The 18,628-nt window shown below is 41.0% G+C and overlaps 1 protein-coding gene and 1 long non-coding RNA gene across 4 annotated transcripts in view; one reads left to right on the top strand and one right to left on the bottom strand.

Moving 5' to 3' along the window:
* LOC112678193 (uncharacterized) overlaps nucleotides 1-6,378 on the top strand; it is a 37,895-nt gene extending 31,517 nt beyond the window's left edge. For both annotated transcript variants that reach the window (XR_003147416.3, XR_003147417.3), the window contains exon 3: nucleotides 6,129-6,378. This is a non-coding gene — a long non-coding RNA (uncharacterized LOC112678193). The remainder of the gene's footprint in view (nucleotides 1-6,128) is intronic.
* The window catches only part of PRICKLE1 (prickle planar cell polarity protein 1), a 110,940-nt gene that overhangs the window by 74,791 nt on the left and 17,521 nt on the right, over nucleotides 1-18,628 (bottom strand). The window lies entirely within an intron of this gene.

Here is an 18,628-nt window from a genome sequence, read left to right as displayed (position 1 = left end):
GCCAATGGCCCCAGTGGCTTTATTCTCTCTGTGTGTGGCCCGAGGGCGGAGATGTTTATTTGAACATCCTCCCTTTGGAAAAGAAGCCAGTTGACTGCTTTGGGATGGATCCAATGCAGTTAATTTCACAGGCCGAGTCCATACCATTTTTAACCAACATAGTGAAGGATTTTGAATTTTTATTTTTTTAAAGATCTTTTTTATTAAAAAAATAAATAAATAAAATAAAGATCTTATTTATTTATTCATGAGACACAGAGAGAGAAGCAGAGACACGGAGGGAGAAGCAGGCTCCTTGCAGGGAGCCCGACGCGGGACTCGATCCCACGACCCCGGGGTCACGCCCTGAGTCAAAGACTGGTGCTCAACCACTGAGCCACCCAGGTGTCCCAGATTTTGAATTTTTAAAGCTAGTTGGTAAGAAGCTGCTGATCCACACCACCCCAACCCCCAAAACTCCCACTCCAGTTCTGTAATATCTTAGCTAGACATTCTGATGGTCCTTAACCCACTGAATGGCATGCGAGTTAAAAAAGATGGATTTTGTCAAGTATGACAGATACCGACTGAAATCTCCCTTAGCCCCGCAAATGTGAGTTAGGGTACGGCCAGCCTCAGTGCAGGCACTAGCAGGAGAGTCACAGAAGTCATCAAGGTTCCCGAGGGACCACCAGCCCCAGGGGCATCAGTGCCAGGACGGAGGCAGCCTTTCTCCTCTTTGGAAAAGGGGTGGGGGACTGTTACGAGAGCTGGGCCCAGGCAGCTGCCAGCAGTGGCAGCCAGCAGCAGCTCCATCAGGATGTCTGTAAAGACCCTGTTCTAGGGACGCCTGCGTGGCTCGGTGGTTGAGCATCTGCCTTTGGCTCAGGTCGTGATCCCAAGGTCCTGGGATCGAGTCCCACATCGGGCTCCCCGCAGGGAACCTGCTTCTCCCTCTGCCTGTGTCTCTGCCTCTCTGTGTGTCTCAGGAATAAATGAATAAAACCTTAAAAAAAAAAAGACCCTGTTCTAAAGCCGAGTAAACACAACAATTTTATGGCAAACAGGCAAGTGATGTCTTAGAATATGAATATTTGTATGCCACCCTCAGTTTCTTTTTTTTCCTCTTTTTTCTTTCTCTAAACAAATTTGTCCATTGTAATACGTTATTGCAAGGTATCTGGGCTCTAGAATCAGAGGGGTTGGGGTGTCTGCCCAGCTCTGTCATCGCTGGCCTGTTAGTTACCCTCTCTCCCTGGGTCCAGTTCCATCATCTATAAAATACAGGCGATATCAGGCAATCTGGACGTGATGGGTGTGAAATGTGCCACGGCCCAGATGTGAGAAGAGTGGCTTGGATAGCTGGACTACCCGGGTTCAAGCCTGGTTCTGCCACTTACCCTGAGTGATGAGGGTGGCCCAAGTCACTGAACCTTTGCCTCAGTTTCCCTCCTTGAAAAATGGGGATAATACAAATCCCCCATTCCCCATCAAGTTGTGGTAAGTATAAGTAAGCTGATGTTATAAAGGCTCTGAGAACTGGATCCATTTTGCTTATTATTGTGAACATTAAAAGAGATGATGCTCATCAGCCTTGCATGTATTGAGCGCTCATTACATAGCACCCATCATGCTTACTGTAAAGAAACTAGAAAATACCAATGAGAAAAAAAGTAAAATAATAACCTTTCAATGGAAACTTGTAGAAGTGTAACACTATAAAAAAATGACCAAAATTGTACTTAAAGAAAGGTGCTATTTCCAAGAAAACGATGGAAACATATTTCCCTAATTATCTTTTAAAAAGGAACCTTGGGGATCCCTGGGTGGCTCAGTGGTTTAGCGCCTGCCTTTGGCCCAGGGTGTGATCCTGGAGACCCAGGATCAAATCCCGCATCAGGTTCCCTGCAGGGAGCCTGCTTCTCCCTCTGCCTGTGTCTCTGCCTCTCTTTCTCTCTCTGTCTCTCTCATGAATAAATAAATAAAATCTTTAAAAAAATAAAAAAGAACCTGGAAGACGACACAGATGTGTTCCAAAGGTGAAAGGTGACCTCTTTATTTCCCTTTAGACTTGTTAACAGTGCAGAAGTTACACCATGGAGGAGTGACCAGGCTCTATGACAGCACGAGCATCCCACGAGGCCAGCCAAACTCGTATCAAAAAGAGGAAAATTCTGGGGTGTATGGGTGGCTCAGTTAGATGTCTGACTCTTGGTTTCAGCTCAGGTCATGATCTCAGGGTCATCAGATCAAGCCCCATCAAGCACAGAGCCCAGTTGGGGCCCAGTCTGCTTCTCCACCTCTCTCTCCCTCTCCCTCTGCCCCTTCCCATACTCACGTTCCCCTCTCTCTTTCAAATAAATAAATAAATCTTAAAAAAAAATAAGAGGAAATTTCAAGTTTAAACAAGGCGTTCAGCCAAAACCAAGAGAATAAAGGGAATTAATTGTTAATGCCAACAATTCCAAGTTCACAGTGGAGGTTTTAAAACATAGACTTTCCCCCCCTAAAACCTAGAAGCAAGTTCCCTTCAGCAACTCTTTTCCTAAGGCACTTGGCAATAATGGGTATTAATATGAAAATTCCTCTAGTGTGATGAAAACAGAATGGATCTAGAACTTTTTTTTTCTTTTTAAACTCGGAGTACCGGGACCCCTGGGTGGCTCAACGGTTGAGCATCTGCCGTTGGCTCAGGACATGATCCTGGAGTCCCAGGATTGAGTCCCACATCAGAATCCTTATATGGAGCCTGCTTCTTCCTCTGCCTATGCCTCTGCCTTCTGTCTGTGTCTCTCATGAATAAATAAATAAAATATTTTAATAAAAATAAATAAATAAAAAAAATAAACTCAGAGTACCTTACTAGTAGTGCAATTCAGACACTTAGACTGAATGGTCCATTTAAAAGTACCACTTTTGGTGGATGGTTTAAAAAAAATCTCCAAATTCCAGTAGAATATAGAGGAAAATAGAATAAACTTAGCTCAAATACTTTTGGGGGGGGATTTAAATAGTATTATTGTGTTTAAGTATGTAGAAATCTTCATGTGGGAGTATAAAATTGGTTTAGCAATGTTTCTTTCCTTTGCTTTCCTTATTCCTACCTCTAAATTTAATATCTTTCACAACATATATCTACCTGAGTGCTACATTTACATAACTAATTTTTTAAATAAGGAGGCACAAAAATAATAATCTCCAATGTTTCGTCAAGTTTCAAATGATAGGAGAGCCCAGGGTTGAAATTTTTCTCATTTTTTTTATGGTTTAACACATAATTATGAAATAAAACGAATGGATATCGGTGACTTATAAAACATTCCAAATATTTTAGCAATAAGAAATGAAGTTTACTTATTAAAGAATAGCTTTTTAAAAGCATTCTAGAATCCTAGAATGATTTATTTTATTCAATTTATTACATGCATCGTCTTCAAATCCTACCTGTTTACTCATAATTAGCAATGACCTTACCCCTATACCCAGTGCATTTAAGCCTTCCATTATTCTAAGGGGCCCAGGAAGTAAAAAGAATTACACCTTTCAGTATTTAATCACCAAATTTGATTTCCTTTTCAAAGAGCCTGAAGGTAAGTCTGAGATATTATCTATCTCTTAATTCCACTTTGCAAGTAAGCAAACATTTACCACCCCACTCAGTTCATGAATACAATCAATATCCTTTTCTGTGATTCAGACATAAAATCCTATTGATTATGTTTAAGTGGTCACTTACAAGGGTGCCCTGGGCAATTGCTTCTTGAAGTCCCTAAATGAAGTTCTCTGGCCTTGGCACAGGCAAAAAGCCAATGACTTCATCGCCACGGTATCCCAGCTTAAAAGGTTTCAATGGCTTGGGAGGGGGGGGCAGATGAAGAAGCCCCCAAATGGGTCATGGGGGTCATCCGAACTTTCCAGCTTCATCCCCCAACATGCTTGTCTTTGCTCTTCCTAGTAACCACCACTACCATAGACACAACAACAGTGATAACTAAAACTTCTACAAGGCCCTAGCGTTATATAGTAAGTAAGGAATTTAATCCTTACAACCACCTTTTAAGGGAGTGACTATAATTACCTCCACTTGATGGAAGAGGTTAAGTCAACTGCCTGAGATCATCCAGCAAGCAAGTGTAATAGCCAGGATTCAAACACACAGTCTGGCTCCAGGTCTATGCTCTTGCATCAGAGCCAGACCCTTTGGAGATAGGGTCTGGCACAAAATAGCGCCTCAATCAATCTTATTAAATGACTGGATAAATTAGTTCTCTAATTAGTCAAGAAATCTATACAGTTAAACTTGACTTCTTAATTTTCTACTGTATATAACCACATTATGGGCTTCAAAGAAAGATTCAAAATGATGATACAGAAATTTGTTTAACAAATATTTCTTTTTTTTTTTTATTTTAACAAATATTTCTAAGCAACTACAATGTGCCAGGGAGCCAGGCTAGAAGGTAATACTGCCCTGACTTCAAAGAGCTTACACTCCCAAAACAGGCCATTAATTTCTAGGCCTAGGGACCAGAAGCCTTGCCTAGCTGCATTGAGTCAAGCCTTTAAGATAATGATTGAATCCTTTTTATTTTTTTAAGATGTTATTTATTTATTTGAGATAGAGCAAGAGTGAGAGCAAGAGAGAGAAATCACAAACGAGTTAGGGGGAGGATGGGTGAGGGGGAGGACAGAGGGAGAGGGAGGAGCAGGCTCTCCAGCCACCAGAGAGCTCAATGCAGGGCTCCATCCCAAGACCCTGAGATCATGACCTGAGCCAAAGGCAGAGGCTTAACCGACTGAGCCACCCAGTTGCCCTGGTTGACTGCTTTTTAAATAAAATCAGTTTATTCCAGACATATGCATTCTACTTTAACCTTTTGTGGACTGGGCTGGGAACAGTGTCTGAAATGAGGAACAACCCAGTAAGTGGATGGATAGATAAAAGAAGGGACAGATGAAGGAAGCAAGCAAACTGGACCTGGTCACACTGTTTAGGAAAAATGCATTTCAAATTCTTTTTTTTTTTTTAATTTTTTAATTTTTTTATTTATTTTTATTTTTTTGTTATTATTTTTTATTTATTTATTTATTTTTTTGCATTTCAAATTCTAAATAACTTTCAAGCTCAAGTAATTCAAACTAGAGCAGGGGATGAGCTCTAGTTTGCAACTCTCCCCCGAGATGCTTCCCTCAAAATTGGGGGACAAGTCAATAATCAAAATAGCAAACACAACTCCAGATTTTATAGCACCTGTTCACACACAATACTCTTCCTTTCTGAAATGCTCTGTTTTTAAAGAGGTCCATGTTTGTTTAAAAGTTGCCTTAGGCATTGGAAGGACTGGATCTATCCTTATGTTACTTCACACACAATTCGTAGAACACTTGAGTTATTACAATCCTGAGGTTTCTGTAGGAGGCATCGTGTTTTTACAAAATTGGCAAACCCAAATTCTAGGTTTTATGACTGTTTTATGTAACCATGCAAAGTTTTTCTATGTATAAAAAAAGGTTCCTCAAATACTCACTAAGCTACTCATTCCAAAATCATCACAGTTTTTTTCAATCAAAAAGTGAACAGCTTTGACATTTTAAAATAAGAAACTGTCGCTTTCAGAATTTGATTAGACTACTCTAATAGCAGGCTGAAGTCATTAAAATTGGCTGTTAGAGAGACAGTTCACATGCTTCGTAATTGGCATATTGTACTGATGACAGCCTCCCAGTCAGGATTTCATAAAGACTGGATAAAGGCATGTCACACACAAGCCACTCAGTAGAAATGTGCTTCAATATTGTTTAATCCTACAAACTCCACATTTCCATAATAAAGTAATCCTATTTTTGCACAAATGAAATGTAATATTTATGCCTTAGATTAGTATATGCACATTCTTATGGAAGAAGTGTAGGAGATACGCTGTGAAATATTAATACCACCTTAATTCAAAAGTAACACACAAAAGAGCATTTCATTAGTCTTCTCTTGGTCCATTATTACTTAAGGGTGAAAAAAAGGGAGGGAACAACCCATAATTTGTTAATAGTTTAGTAGAGAAATGCCAGGTTAATTAAAACAAAAAAAGGCACAATGTTTCCTAAGATTTACTGCCATTTTATTGAAGGGAAAACTTTCTTTAAAATTCCAGATGTGAAACTGCCTTAGGACAATTCCGATGCTGTTGTGGAAAATGCAGTGAAGGTCTCCAACAGGACGCTGCTTGTCTGGGCACCCCCGAGTCTCCACCCGGGGCCAGCAGATGCCAGCCAGGAGTGGGCGCTGGATCACAGGCTTGCGGGGACCAGCACCCCCTTTGCCTTTGGGTCACTAAAGCTACAAAGACACTCTCTGTTTTAGAAGTCGTCTTACAGAAAGGAATAAAGTGCTATTTCTTGGGCTTTCTGACCTTATCTTCTTTTAAAGAACTTCGTTTTCTCATGCAAGAGCCAGAGCTGATATACATGGTTGATACAGTATAAACTGCAGCCAAGGGAAGCTGTGCGGAGGAGTCAGGAGACTGCTGGAAGTGCAAGTATATGAATTAGTTAATTTTCTTAGTGAAAGAGCTAGCAAGCAGGCAGGACATTTTTTTCTTTCTTTTTTTTTTTTAAATCTGACATTCAACCAGGTTTTCTAAATTGCATGATTGGCTGTATACACTTCTCATTTGTAAGCAATCCTAGCTTCTGGGCTACCATAGAAGAGGCTCAGTTTCCATAGAAAATTAAGAAGTTGGGAACAGTAAGGAGTTTGAAAAAGGAGCATCGCTCCCCGCCCAGGCAACAATGAATGGACAATGAGTTCAGGCCTCCGTGAGGTGCGAGACAAGCTCGGAAACTCCTACAAAGAAATCATTTTTTCTTCCTTGTCATTGGATCATATCTCATTTCAAACTGTTATCTAGTGGCTTCTAGAAAGCCACGTTAACCTACATAATCTATTTGAGCTGCAAGAGATCTTTTTTCTTTTTTAAGATTTTTTTTTTTAAGTAATCTCTATACCCAAGGTGGGGCTCAAACTCACACCCCGAGATCAAGAGCCACACACTGGCTGCCGGCTGAGCCAGCCAGGCCCCTGCTGTCTGAGACCTTATACTCAGAAAAGTTATTTTGATATCAAGATGCTTAAACACACCCTCTTAATTAAAATGTACCAAAATAAAACCTACCTACGACTTCTCACGTGAATGGAAGCATCCTGGCCTCTCTTTCCTTAGCTACAGGCAACCCCCCTGCCCTTGGTTCTGGTACCGATCCTACCTGATTGGACTGATGGACTGGCCGTAATGAGTCTTTATCATGTGCCCACAGAGGAGGCAGCAGCTACATTCCAGGGGTGAAATTTGGGGCCTGTGCTCAAGGCCTTCATGCACAAAAGGCAGGCAAGTAAAACAATTTTATCCCTGTTCCCTGAACAGTACTTCACAAAATTAATGTGCAAACCGACCATTCTATACACACTGGGAAAGGAATGAATAGGAATAAATTCCTCAAAATCAAGGTGGAGAATTAAATTTTTGGATGCCACAGATAATATGGGAAGTCTTTTGACATTTATATATTCCCAATCTTCAAACTCAGTATTCCAACTTACTTTTACCATTTTTATTGTCCAGGACTATGTAAGTTGTAGATAAAACATCAGAGTGCGAAAGAAAGAATACGCGATCCAATTTTCCATGGAAGGCGGGCATTTATTATTTCTATATTTTATTCTGGACGAGGCAGCTATTTAGTTACATTTGTACTTTGCCATGGCTGAAGCCAGGTTCCCCAGCCCCAGCCAGGCAGCTTATATAAGGCCACCACCGTTCACGAGGAAGGTTAGGTTACAGTGAATGTGCATGTGATTCTGGAAAATATACCCCCTAACCTGGGCAGGTCAAAAGCACCATCCTCATGTTAAAAAAAAAAAACACATGTGCTATTGGCTGTCCTGATAACCAGTAATAATACTGCTAACTTGAATTAATAATATAAAACCTATTAATAGAATCCTATCCCCCAAAAGAACAAAAATGTCTTACAGGATCTGTGATGCCTGCAATGCTATAAATCTCTGAAGACAGGTTATATCCTTCCCACTTCCCTGAGGCATTTGTCACATTGCCAGACAAGATTAGAACTAGATAAGCCTCAGAAACTTTTTTGAAGATATTAGAAAGATCATGTTAGGGAAGTGGCTTAGGGGTTACACTTTATCAAACCAACATCCTTCAAATGCCTACCACTGATAATAAACTGTCATCTTGCTAGAGCAAAGTGGTGGACACTGAGCCAACAATGGGACTATATATTTAGTAATAACCTTTATTCTGTTTTCCTTTTGTGTTTGTGAGAGAAAGACCCATTTAAAAAAAATTATAACACAATAGAAAAGTCTTAGGCAGACAAAGGCATTTTTCATTAACAAGGTCCTTTCTCACCACTCCCGTCACTTCTCTGACCTTCTTTCTTCTACTGGACTTTCCCATCACCCCCACCCAAGTTTTTCCGGAGTTGTATTTTTTCCTCCTCCATTCAACTTACAGATTTTGTAACACTCAGTCATAGAATAGCTTCCTGATGGCATCTACCTTCTGGGAATGTGTTCTCAAAAGTATTATCTTCTGTAGAAAGTTAACTCTACTCTATCCAAGAATTAATGAGTTCATTTGGTTTAGATTTACAAGTCATATTTTTAGAAGCCCCCCAATAGTTTTCAATGACAGGCTAACACCCATGTTATAAATCCTCCCTAGAGGCTTTATCATGACGTAAGATGAAATTTATCTTATTTTCCATTTCAGAGGTTTGTTTTTAATGATAAGGACTCACTGTGTACAGCAACTATGAAAAGTCATCCCTAAGAATGGCCAAGATATATGGCTAATTCAAAAATCATTCTGGGAATTTGTCACCGTCACTGAACTACTCTCCGTGGCTGCTGCAAGGCAAAAAGGTGAAAATGTAATGTCTCACTCATTTTCAAATCAACCAAAGGCAAAGCTATCTCATTTGTTGTATTGGGAAATTCAAATATATGCTGTCATGGTAGTATTACAAAGGGAAAGGTTAGAGAGGGGATGGAAACCTCACTAGAGATTATGTGAAAGACAGCAGAATTTGAGGAGGTTAAAAAAAAAACCAGGGGATCCCTGGGTGGCACAGCGGTTTAGCACCTGCCTTTGGCCCAGGGTGCGATCCTGGAGACCCGGGATCGAATCCCACGTCGGGCTCCCGGTGCATGGAGCCTGCTTCTCCCTCTGCCTATGTCTCTGCCTCTCTCTCTCTCTCTCTCTCTCTCTGTGACTATCATAAATTAAAAAAAAAAAAACACCTATTTTTAACTTTATTTTTAAATATTTCATTTTTTAAAGTAATGTGTATACCCCATGTGGGGTCGAACTCACAACCCCAAGATCAAGAGCCGTATGCTCCACCGACTGAGCCAGCGAGGTGCCCCAGGGATGTAAAATATACTGATAACCTTTTTTACAAGGCAGATCAAAATTATATTATTTACATATTAACAGTAAGGAAAGTTAAGAGAAGTTGCTAATGTACTTGAAATCGGCTTGATACAGTACTAATGGCAGTGAGCTGTGAAATAAAGAACCTCTGGAAGAGATCTTAAAAATCAATAAGAAAAAATGAGAAATGAATAAATGAACGAATACATGTAAGAAAAACAAAAGATGTAAGGGTTCAATAACAAAGAGACAAGAAGCAAAGCAAGGCAAAAGACCTGCAGGCAGATACACAGAGATAAAATCAAAATATCAACTGTATAATGTGGAGAAGAGATGTGAACATCCTCCTAAGTGGCTTCAAAACCGTAAGTTGCAGAAGGAAAAGAGAAAAAAAAAAAAAAAAGCCTCATAGAAAGGTGGAAGAAACTTTACTGCCAAGACAGTTGGAGATTATTTCTCAGAAATACTGGATCACCAACAGAGACATAGCTCACATCCAAATTTTAGTAGATTTAATTAAAAATTTTAAATTGCGACCAGGACAATTTCATGGTTCTGGAAGATAGAGCTAAGTTACTGCCACAAATAGAAACTTGCCTGTGGCAAGCCAAGTTCAAGCAGGATGAGTAAGAATACTAACTGCTTCCTTCTCACACTACAGAAATATTGGAGCTTTTAAAAATGCAGTGATTTCTTTTTTTGGGGTATTTCTTTATGAAACTTAATTACAGACCCCCCCCCCAAATCAATTGTTTGATAAATTGAATATAGACAGGAAGTCACATAATTTATCGTGCAAACCAGGACACTTTTAGAAGGCAACTAATAATTATGTTGGGACAATGGGCATAAACCAGAATGTAATCTAAATATAGAGTAATATCTTAAGTGAAATAACATCAAGGAAATTGGACTCATTGCGTCAACTCTCTCCCACTATGAAAAATGTCCTTTTCCAAAGCACCATTGAAATAAATCTTTCTTGAGGTCATACTTTAAACCTAGGAATACCAATAGTTCCCCAACTTCACTGCAGTATTCAGAGAAATATCCTTGGAAGGGTTCTTGGAAGAGGATTTAAATTTTGGGGGTGGGGCGGTCAATTTCAGAAACATTGGGATTCCAAAGTCCTACTGGAATGTGAACAAAAGCAAAAGGTTGTATTTACTGTAATGTATCCAGATGTAGAGCTCAATGTCACCTGTAATAAAGCACAATAATTTGATTATTACAAAGGGGATTAACTTAAATTTAATTTGCATTTATTTAGATGCATTTTATTTGGGGCAAGAACACCAGCTCCAGCAAATGAAAGAGAACAAAGAATCCAAAATGGAGTTAACATAGGTATCCGTATGTTTAAAAATATTCACAAGCATCTGCCTCAGTACAGTCAAGGGTAAATACAGAGGTTAATATCTTAATTGGGGTTCCCAGATTCACTGAAATGGGAATTGCCAGTGGCTATCACCAGATTGCTGGGAACAGCAGCTCCAGCTGTGGGGAGAGAACATTCGGCCAGCACTCCAGGACTATGGGTGATGTCTGAGGGATGGCCATCAACAACGCAAGTTTTAAAATGGGTTCCTCCAGGGCACATGGGTGGCTCAGTGGGTTAAGCATCTGCCTTCAGCTCAAATCATGATCCGGGGGTCCTGAGATCGGGGTTCCTGCTCATCGGGGAGCCTGCTTCTCCATCTGCCCCTCCTTGCTGCGCTCTCTTTCTCTTTCTCTCTCAAATAAATAAACAAAAATCTTTAAGAAAAATAAAATGGGTTCTTCCAAACTTATCAGGCAGGCAAGTTGAAGAGAGGGGAGAGCAGTGGGTGGAAGGAAAAGTTTGGGGTCACCTTGAGAACCAAGACACTTCAGGAAGTATCACTTCTATCTAGAAGGGGGTATGTTTTGGGAACAGAGCAAGGACATGGGAAGTAACTGTCCCACCTCAACCCTCTGCCATCCCAAAGTGGTGCTTTTCCAAAGGTCATAAAGACAATGGTGAAGGGAGACTACAGAAAGCAGCAAGGAATATACGATGGGCATGGGATGATGGCATCACAGGGGCAGAGAGGAGGTAAACCAAAAGGGAGCCTTTGTTAGGGGTTCGCTGTCCCCAGCAACCAAAGCAGCAAATCCTCTGAGCCGGGCCAATCCTGTGGTTTTATCCATTTGTTGTGTGGTGTGCATCTGTTTGTTGTGTGCTTCTTCTGCTAAGTGCTTTTCACCCATGGCCAGTTTCTCTAGCTGTTTTCTTCTTTTTACACCAGGGCTGACTTCAGGATCCCAGAGGCTGTTTAGGGGAGGGTGCTGGAGGAAGACTGAGCTATGGGAACTCATGGAGGAGCTATAACTAAGCTCTGGGTAGCTTTTTTCCTCAAGTCTCGGGCTCTGAAGGCTGATTCCAAGAATGTGTTCACCAAAAATGGGCCAGAATAAGGGACAGGGCATCGAGGTAAGGGAAGCAAAAATGTAGCTCTACTCTGGAAAGAGACAACTAAAGCAAGATATGGGGACACTCTAACCCAGCCCCCCTTACTGGATGGTTGAAGGCAAGGGAGAGAGCAGAGGAGATGCAGGAGAGGACGTGAGAGCACCAGGCCACAGGTTCAGTGGGGAGCACAGTTTGAACAAAGCGTAGCATAATCAGATTTTCACTTTAGATAGGTCACTCTGCAGTGTGAAGGGGGCCAAGACTGGAGGCCAGAAGCCTGGATGGTGGATTAGTAGACTACGACAAAACACAGAGCGTTTGAGACAAGAGGATGGCTGGTCCCAGAAATGTCCAGGAGGCAAATCAGATGGGTCTTGTAGCTGAATGAATGTGAAAGAAACAAGCAGTCTGGGTAACTTCCAGGTTTCCAGTTTGATTGACTAGGTGGTTTTTAGGCTATTAACCTAGAAGGATAGACCCAGAAGGTAGAGAGGATTTGAGGGTGGACAGTGGCCAACAGAGAGCCGGAAGGGTAGGTGGCCCTACAACAGTAGGCTTCTCAGCCCGAGTACTCTAAGTGTTGATCTCAAGCAAACTGGGACTGAGTGTACAGACCCGTGTAGGATGACCTGGATCCTAGTCTGGTGCTAATGTGTATGAACTGTGGGTGAGTCTCTCAACCATTTGAAATTTGCTTCTTCATGAAATTAGATAGCTAACCCATAGCTTGTTACCAAGCCTGCTTCATACGGGCTCCCCACGTATGGAGCCCGACGTGGGACTCGATCCCGGGTCCCCAGGATCATGCCCCGGGCTGAAGGCAGCGCCAAACTGCTGAGCCACCGTGATGCTCAAAATATTACTTTTTAAAAATGGTATGTTATTTAAATTCATTTTATTAACATAGAGTGTATTACTAGTTTTGGAGGTACAGTTCAGTGATTTATCAGTTGCCCCTAACACCCAGTGCTCATTATTTGCAATGGAACTAACTGGTCTCATGGGGGATCAACATACCTTAACAAACTGCTTGGTAGATTTAGACCTTGCTAACACTCTTCTCTAAAGCCTTCTACATTTAGTATATACAGATCATCCGTCCAAATGATGTACTGCACGCTAAAAATGCTCCTGAGGGACGCAATCAACTGACGGACAAATATGTATTGAATACGTATATTCTGTGCCAGGAATTCTATTAAGGGCAGGATACACTCTTTCACAATCTCCAATATCCCCCCAAAGTCTACACTGACCCCTTCCCAATGAAACTACATTTCTTGAGCTTTCATTATAAAAGTTATTAGGGAACAATTAAGATATTTTAAGAAAGGGGGGACGCCTGGGGGGCGCAGCAGTTGAGTGTCTGCCTTTGGTTTAGGTCATGATCCTGGGGTCCTGGGATAGAGTCCCGCATCAGGCTCCCCACAGGGAGCCTGCTTTTCCCTCTGTCTGTGTCTCTGCATCTCTCTGTGTGTCTCTCATGAATAAATAAATAAAATCTTTAAAAAAAATAGACACGCACTAATGAGGAATAGCACAGAGAGAAATTCATTATAACCTCTGCAAACCTTCATCTTCTCCATCCTTACAACCCATTATTTACAACTTCTGATAATATGTGATTTATACATCTTTGCTGTGTAATAAATGTTCACTGTGGATGGAATCTAGTCTAGTAAGCAGCCACCTAGAGATGAAACTAAAGAAAAATAAATTAAACATACAAATCATCCTCGAGATCTGTATATAATTTGCTACTACATATAGTATCATGTTCACTATATGGCACATGAGGGACAATTTTGCATTGTTTTAAATGACAAAAATCCTACAGGTAAATACTATGGAATAACATGGAAAAGCACCCAAAGTAGGGTGGCAAATATACTTGATGGAAAAAGTGAAGTGACAACTAAGCATCCTCAAGAAGTTCATCTTAGATCAGGAAGGCAATTTTGCTCTATTGTGTGCATTTTCACAACTGTGTTGTACTCCAGAAAAAAAAAAAAAAAGAGTTTTCGGCAGAAAAATAGTAAGCAGAAGGAAAAAAAAAATCTACCAACTTCTTCTTCCAGAGACCAACCAGACATACAAACACTAACACAGATGAATATTCACTTTTCTCCCCCAAAGACTGAGCACACCCTACTCTACAATTTTATCATTTGCCTCTTTCCTCTTAAAAATACCCTGAGTATCTGTTCATACAACTTTACCTTTGTACCTTCATTTTTAACAGCTGCATAATTTTCCACCCTCTGAACATGTGATCATTTCCCCCCTAGCCTTTAAAGTCTAAAAAAGCTTTTCTGGCCATGTTTTAAAATGTGAGGTTGAAACAGGCATTAAGATAACTCCGTCAGTAAATCAGTTCAGCAAAGAGCCTTTAATATACCATTTCTAATTTCAAAAACAAAATTCTGTAATGTGACATGAAACTCCATAATGCCCTTAGATTTGCAAGTTTTATTTATTTATTTTTTAAAAGATTTTATCTATTTATTCATTAGAGACACAGAGAGATTGGCAGAGACACAGGCAGAGGGAAAAGCAGGTTCCATGCAGGGAGCCTGATGTGGGACTTGATCCCGGGACTCCAGGATCACGCCCTGAGCCAAAGGCAGATGCTCGACCGCTGAGCCACCCAGGCGTCCCAAGATTTGCAAGTTTTATAAAGCAGAGTTCAAATCTAAGTTCCTTTGAGGGTGAAATAACCGCTTTCAGGGAATGCATTGGTTTGAAGAGAGGAAAGGTCATTTCAAGTTTAAGACTGCCATCTAGTGCCTCCTTCCTTCCTGTTGGATGCGGGAGCCTTTCAGTTTAAGGATACTCTACAGTTAACTTTTGGGAACTGGTTAAATTGGGTTTTCAACAGCGGTGATCTTTTTCAGCCTCCAGGTCATTCTGCGGTACCAGCTGTGCCGATGAAGGAAACGGACTGCACTGTGCAGCCGTCTTCGAGAAGAAGGGAGGCACAGACTGGAAATTAAAAAGCAGTCATTTATCATGCTTTTGCCGACCTGTGCAATTAAACTTGACCCCCACCCCCACCCCCCCAACAAGACAAGATTAACCCTTTGGACTGATGTAATCCCTGGAACAGATGGATGGATAATGGGGACATAGCAGTCCGCCAAGGTTCATCACGTTTAAGATGAGCAGTGTGGCACTGGACATGCGGCTCTGGCTGGCACGGCTGATGTGTCATCAGCTGAGCGGCACCGATTCCGAAATCAGAGTCCCGCAGAGCCACCTGCCAGATACACTAGCTACTCCCGGGGTGACCCAAGGCGTTCCTCTGTGAATCGATGTAAAATCAATGTCCCAGCGAGATGTTAGGTGGCACCGAGCTAATGGACAAGGAAATGAACCAGGGAGGCACAGCGAAGGAGGCTTCAGCCCTCGGAGCTCATTAGCCTTGGAACAGGTCCAAGGCACCTGGTGGTTATGTCCACTTACCTGAATTACCACGCAAGTTTCAATTGGATTCAGTCCCCTTCCATGAGTCATAAATTATTTAACTTTTACTATGCACCGTTAAACAATTGTCATGTTCCACGCATAAGTGGCTGCCTTCCAAATGGGGTATGAAATGACTTTGTGATAAAATTCACAGGAGTCCTAACGTATGAAAGAAGCTGGATTACTTTTAGATAAAATTCCATCTGGCAGCTCAACTGATCAAGATATTTATTCGATTTCAACCAGTCACCGACTTCTGATTAGGCAATTCTGAATGGCACCTGATTCATCTCTTCTAGAAGACATCTAGTTGATGCATAAGAAAAGTGAAAATTAAAAAAAAGAAAAGAAAAGTGAAAACTTAAAGGGATTTTAGGTTTATCCAAATGTGTATCTTTTTTTCTTTCTTTCTTTTTTTTTTTTAATTTATGATAGTCACAGAGAGAGAGAGAGAGGCAGAGACACAGGCAGATGGAGAAGCTGGCTCTATGCACCGGGAGCCCGATGTGGGATTCGATCCCAGGTCTCCAGGATCGCGCCCTGGGCCAAAGGCAGGCGCCAAACCGCTGCTGCCACCCAGGGATCCCCCAAATGTATCTTAAATAAAAAATTCCATGTTCAGTAAGGTCTTGAAAATTATTATAGAAACTTTAATATATAGATAGATCAAAATAAAGAAAAATATTTAACTTTAAACTATCTTGTATGTTGGGAGATTATTTTCACAAGCATTTACACACTAATATCAATAATAACTTAGTTTAATTTAATATGCAATAGTTGGTGTGAATTTAACCTTGACCCCCAAGGTTGTTTTAGCAAACACAAAATCTTTCATTTCCTAGCCTTTATCATGCAAATCCTGTCACACAGCCTCTTAAATTCCACCTTTATCTGGCCCTGAGGAAATGTAGAGAAAAACGGTAGCCTATTTGACCACGACAGGGGGTAAATAAAATGAATTGCTTCATTTTTGCAGGCGTTAATATAAAAGAAAAAATACGAATATTTGGGGCTTTTCCATATTATAGATTCAGTGTAAGCTTGAAAGTAAAAAAATAAATGAATAAAATAAGAAAGGCCAGCAAAAGAGATGTTATGAAGTGGTATTCTGAGAAAAACAAAACAAAACAACAACAAAAAAAGGCCATTTCCTCCTCCAAGAGAATTCAAAAAGAAACTAATAGAAAAAAGAAAACGCCCCTGTAACTTATGATATATAGTTACTTAAAAACAAATCCCCTGCCTATGGGACAGTGAGCCATGCAGCAAAAATCCAGGCTGTGTCTGAGACTGGTAGGGAGAAGCAGGTGAACTTCCTAGGCCCAGGCCTTGTGTTAGGAAACAAGCAGGGATTCCTTTTTTTTTTTTTTTTTTAAGATTTTATTTATTTATTCATGAGAAATACAGAGAGAAAGAGGCAGAGACAGAGAGAAGCAGGCTCCTCGCAGGGAGTCAATCCCCAGACCCAGATCACACCCAGAACCAAAGGCAGACTCTCAACCACTGAGCCACCCAGGCGTCCCACAAGCAGGGATTCTGATGGCTTTTCTGATCCAGATCCCAGATTTCTGGTCTCAGATCCAGATCCTTATTCTTGTTTACGGTACAAGAATAAGAACACCTAGGGATGCCTGGGTGGCTCAGTGATTGAGCACCTGCCTTTGGCTCAGGTGGTGATCCCAGGATCCTGGGATCGAGTCCCACATGGGGCTCCCTGTAGGGAGCCTGCTTCTCCTTCTGCCTGTGTCTCTGCCTCTCTCTCTCCGTGTCTCTCATGAATAGATAAATAAAATCTTTAAAAAATTAAAAAAAAAAAAGAATATGAACGCCTCACAGTCACTTGGGTGACCTGGGCCTTTGGGCTCTGATGATGACTCATGAGAGTCACACTCACCCTCACTGAGCATCAGAGGGCACATTTGATAATTGAGGGTGAAAGTCTTTTCTCCCTATTTCAGCTATACCAGTAAGAGTGTGGTCCCCAGGCCGGCTCAGTTACAAAATAAAGGATGTAGAGCATGGGGTCATATCTTCGGATCCCTCAACCCCTTTTCCCTTCCTTCCACCACCCCCTTTCTTGTGATTTTTAGGAATTATGTCTATTACCAGGTTTTTTCAGTAAATATTGATTGAATTAATGGATGAGAGATAAATTTTAAGTGTAAACAATCTGGGTAGATTTTATGTCACAATTAACTTTCAAAATAGGTAAACATTTGCAACTTAAAATACTGGGGCATCTGGGTTGTGCAGTCAGCTGAGTATCGTCTGACTCTTGCTTTGTCTGACTCTCAGGTCGTGATCTCAGAGTTGTGGAATCGAGCCCAGAGTTGGGCTCCCCTCTCAATGTGGAGTGTGCTTGAGTTTCCCTCTCCCTCTGCTCCACCCCACCACATGCTCGCATGCATGCTCTGGCTCTTAATTAAGTAAATAAATCTTGAAAAAAATATCCATAAACCAGATGATCATTATCTATACTTTGGAACGTTTAGACACAGAAACACTGTTTATGGGCTTTTTTTTCCTTTGAGAAATGTTAAACTATATCACTAACACTTGTTTTTCTTATTTTTAAAAGGCACACGGCATAAATTTTAGAAAAATTCAAAGTGGGACAAAGAAAAAAATTACACCCATTCCTAATCTAACCACTACTAACATTTTGCAAATACAAAACACATACATAGAGTCAAGAGGACACCCATGTTTTGCATCAAATCCAAAACATCCAAGTTCCACAGACCTAGGAGAGGGGCATCCAGGGAGTCTTTGGCCATTAGAGGATTGTTTCACCCTAAAGAAAGCTAATGGTTTCTGATCACTAATCAGACTGTACCCAGTTACACTGAGAAATATAACAGTTGAAAAAATAAGAAAATTCTGTGGGGTGGTCAGCTTGAGAAATAAAAGCAATATCCAAGGACTGCTTAAATGTTACTATTTAAGAGTAATTTGCTATTTGAGCAAAATGACTGAATTACTTTCATGGGTACTTTCATCAAGCCAGGACCACCAAAACATCCACATCGGTCAAAAGACAAGGATAAGCCCATTCGAGATACTTCTCCCCTGAGCTGTTTTAGAATCACACTCCTACCCATTTTTCTCTTTATGGATTCTATCTGGCCCACCTGAGATTTTTTTTTTTTAAGATTTTATTTATTTATTCATGAGAGAGAGAGGCAGAGACACAGGTAGAGGGAGAAGCAGGCTCCATGCAGGGAGCCCAACATGGGACTCGATCCTGGGACTCCAGGATCATGTCCTGGGCTGAAGGCGGCGCTAAACCGCTGAGCCA

This window comes from Canis lupus, chromosome 27, assembly GCF_003254725.2.
Source record: "Canis lupus dingo isolate Sandy chromosome 27, ASM325472v2, whole genome shotgun sequence".
NCBI lineage: Eukaryota > Metazoa > Chordata > Mammalia > Carnivora > Canidae > Canis > Canis lupus.
Note: the sequence above shows the minus strand (reverse complement) of the source record. Positions and strands in the feature narration are given on the sequence as shown.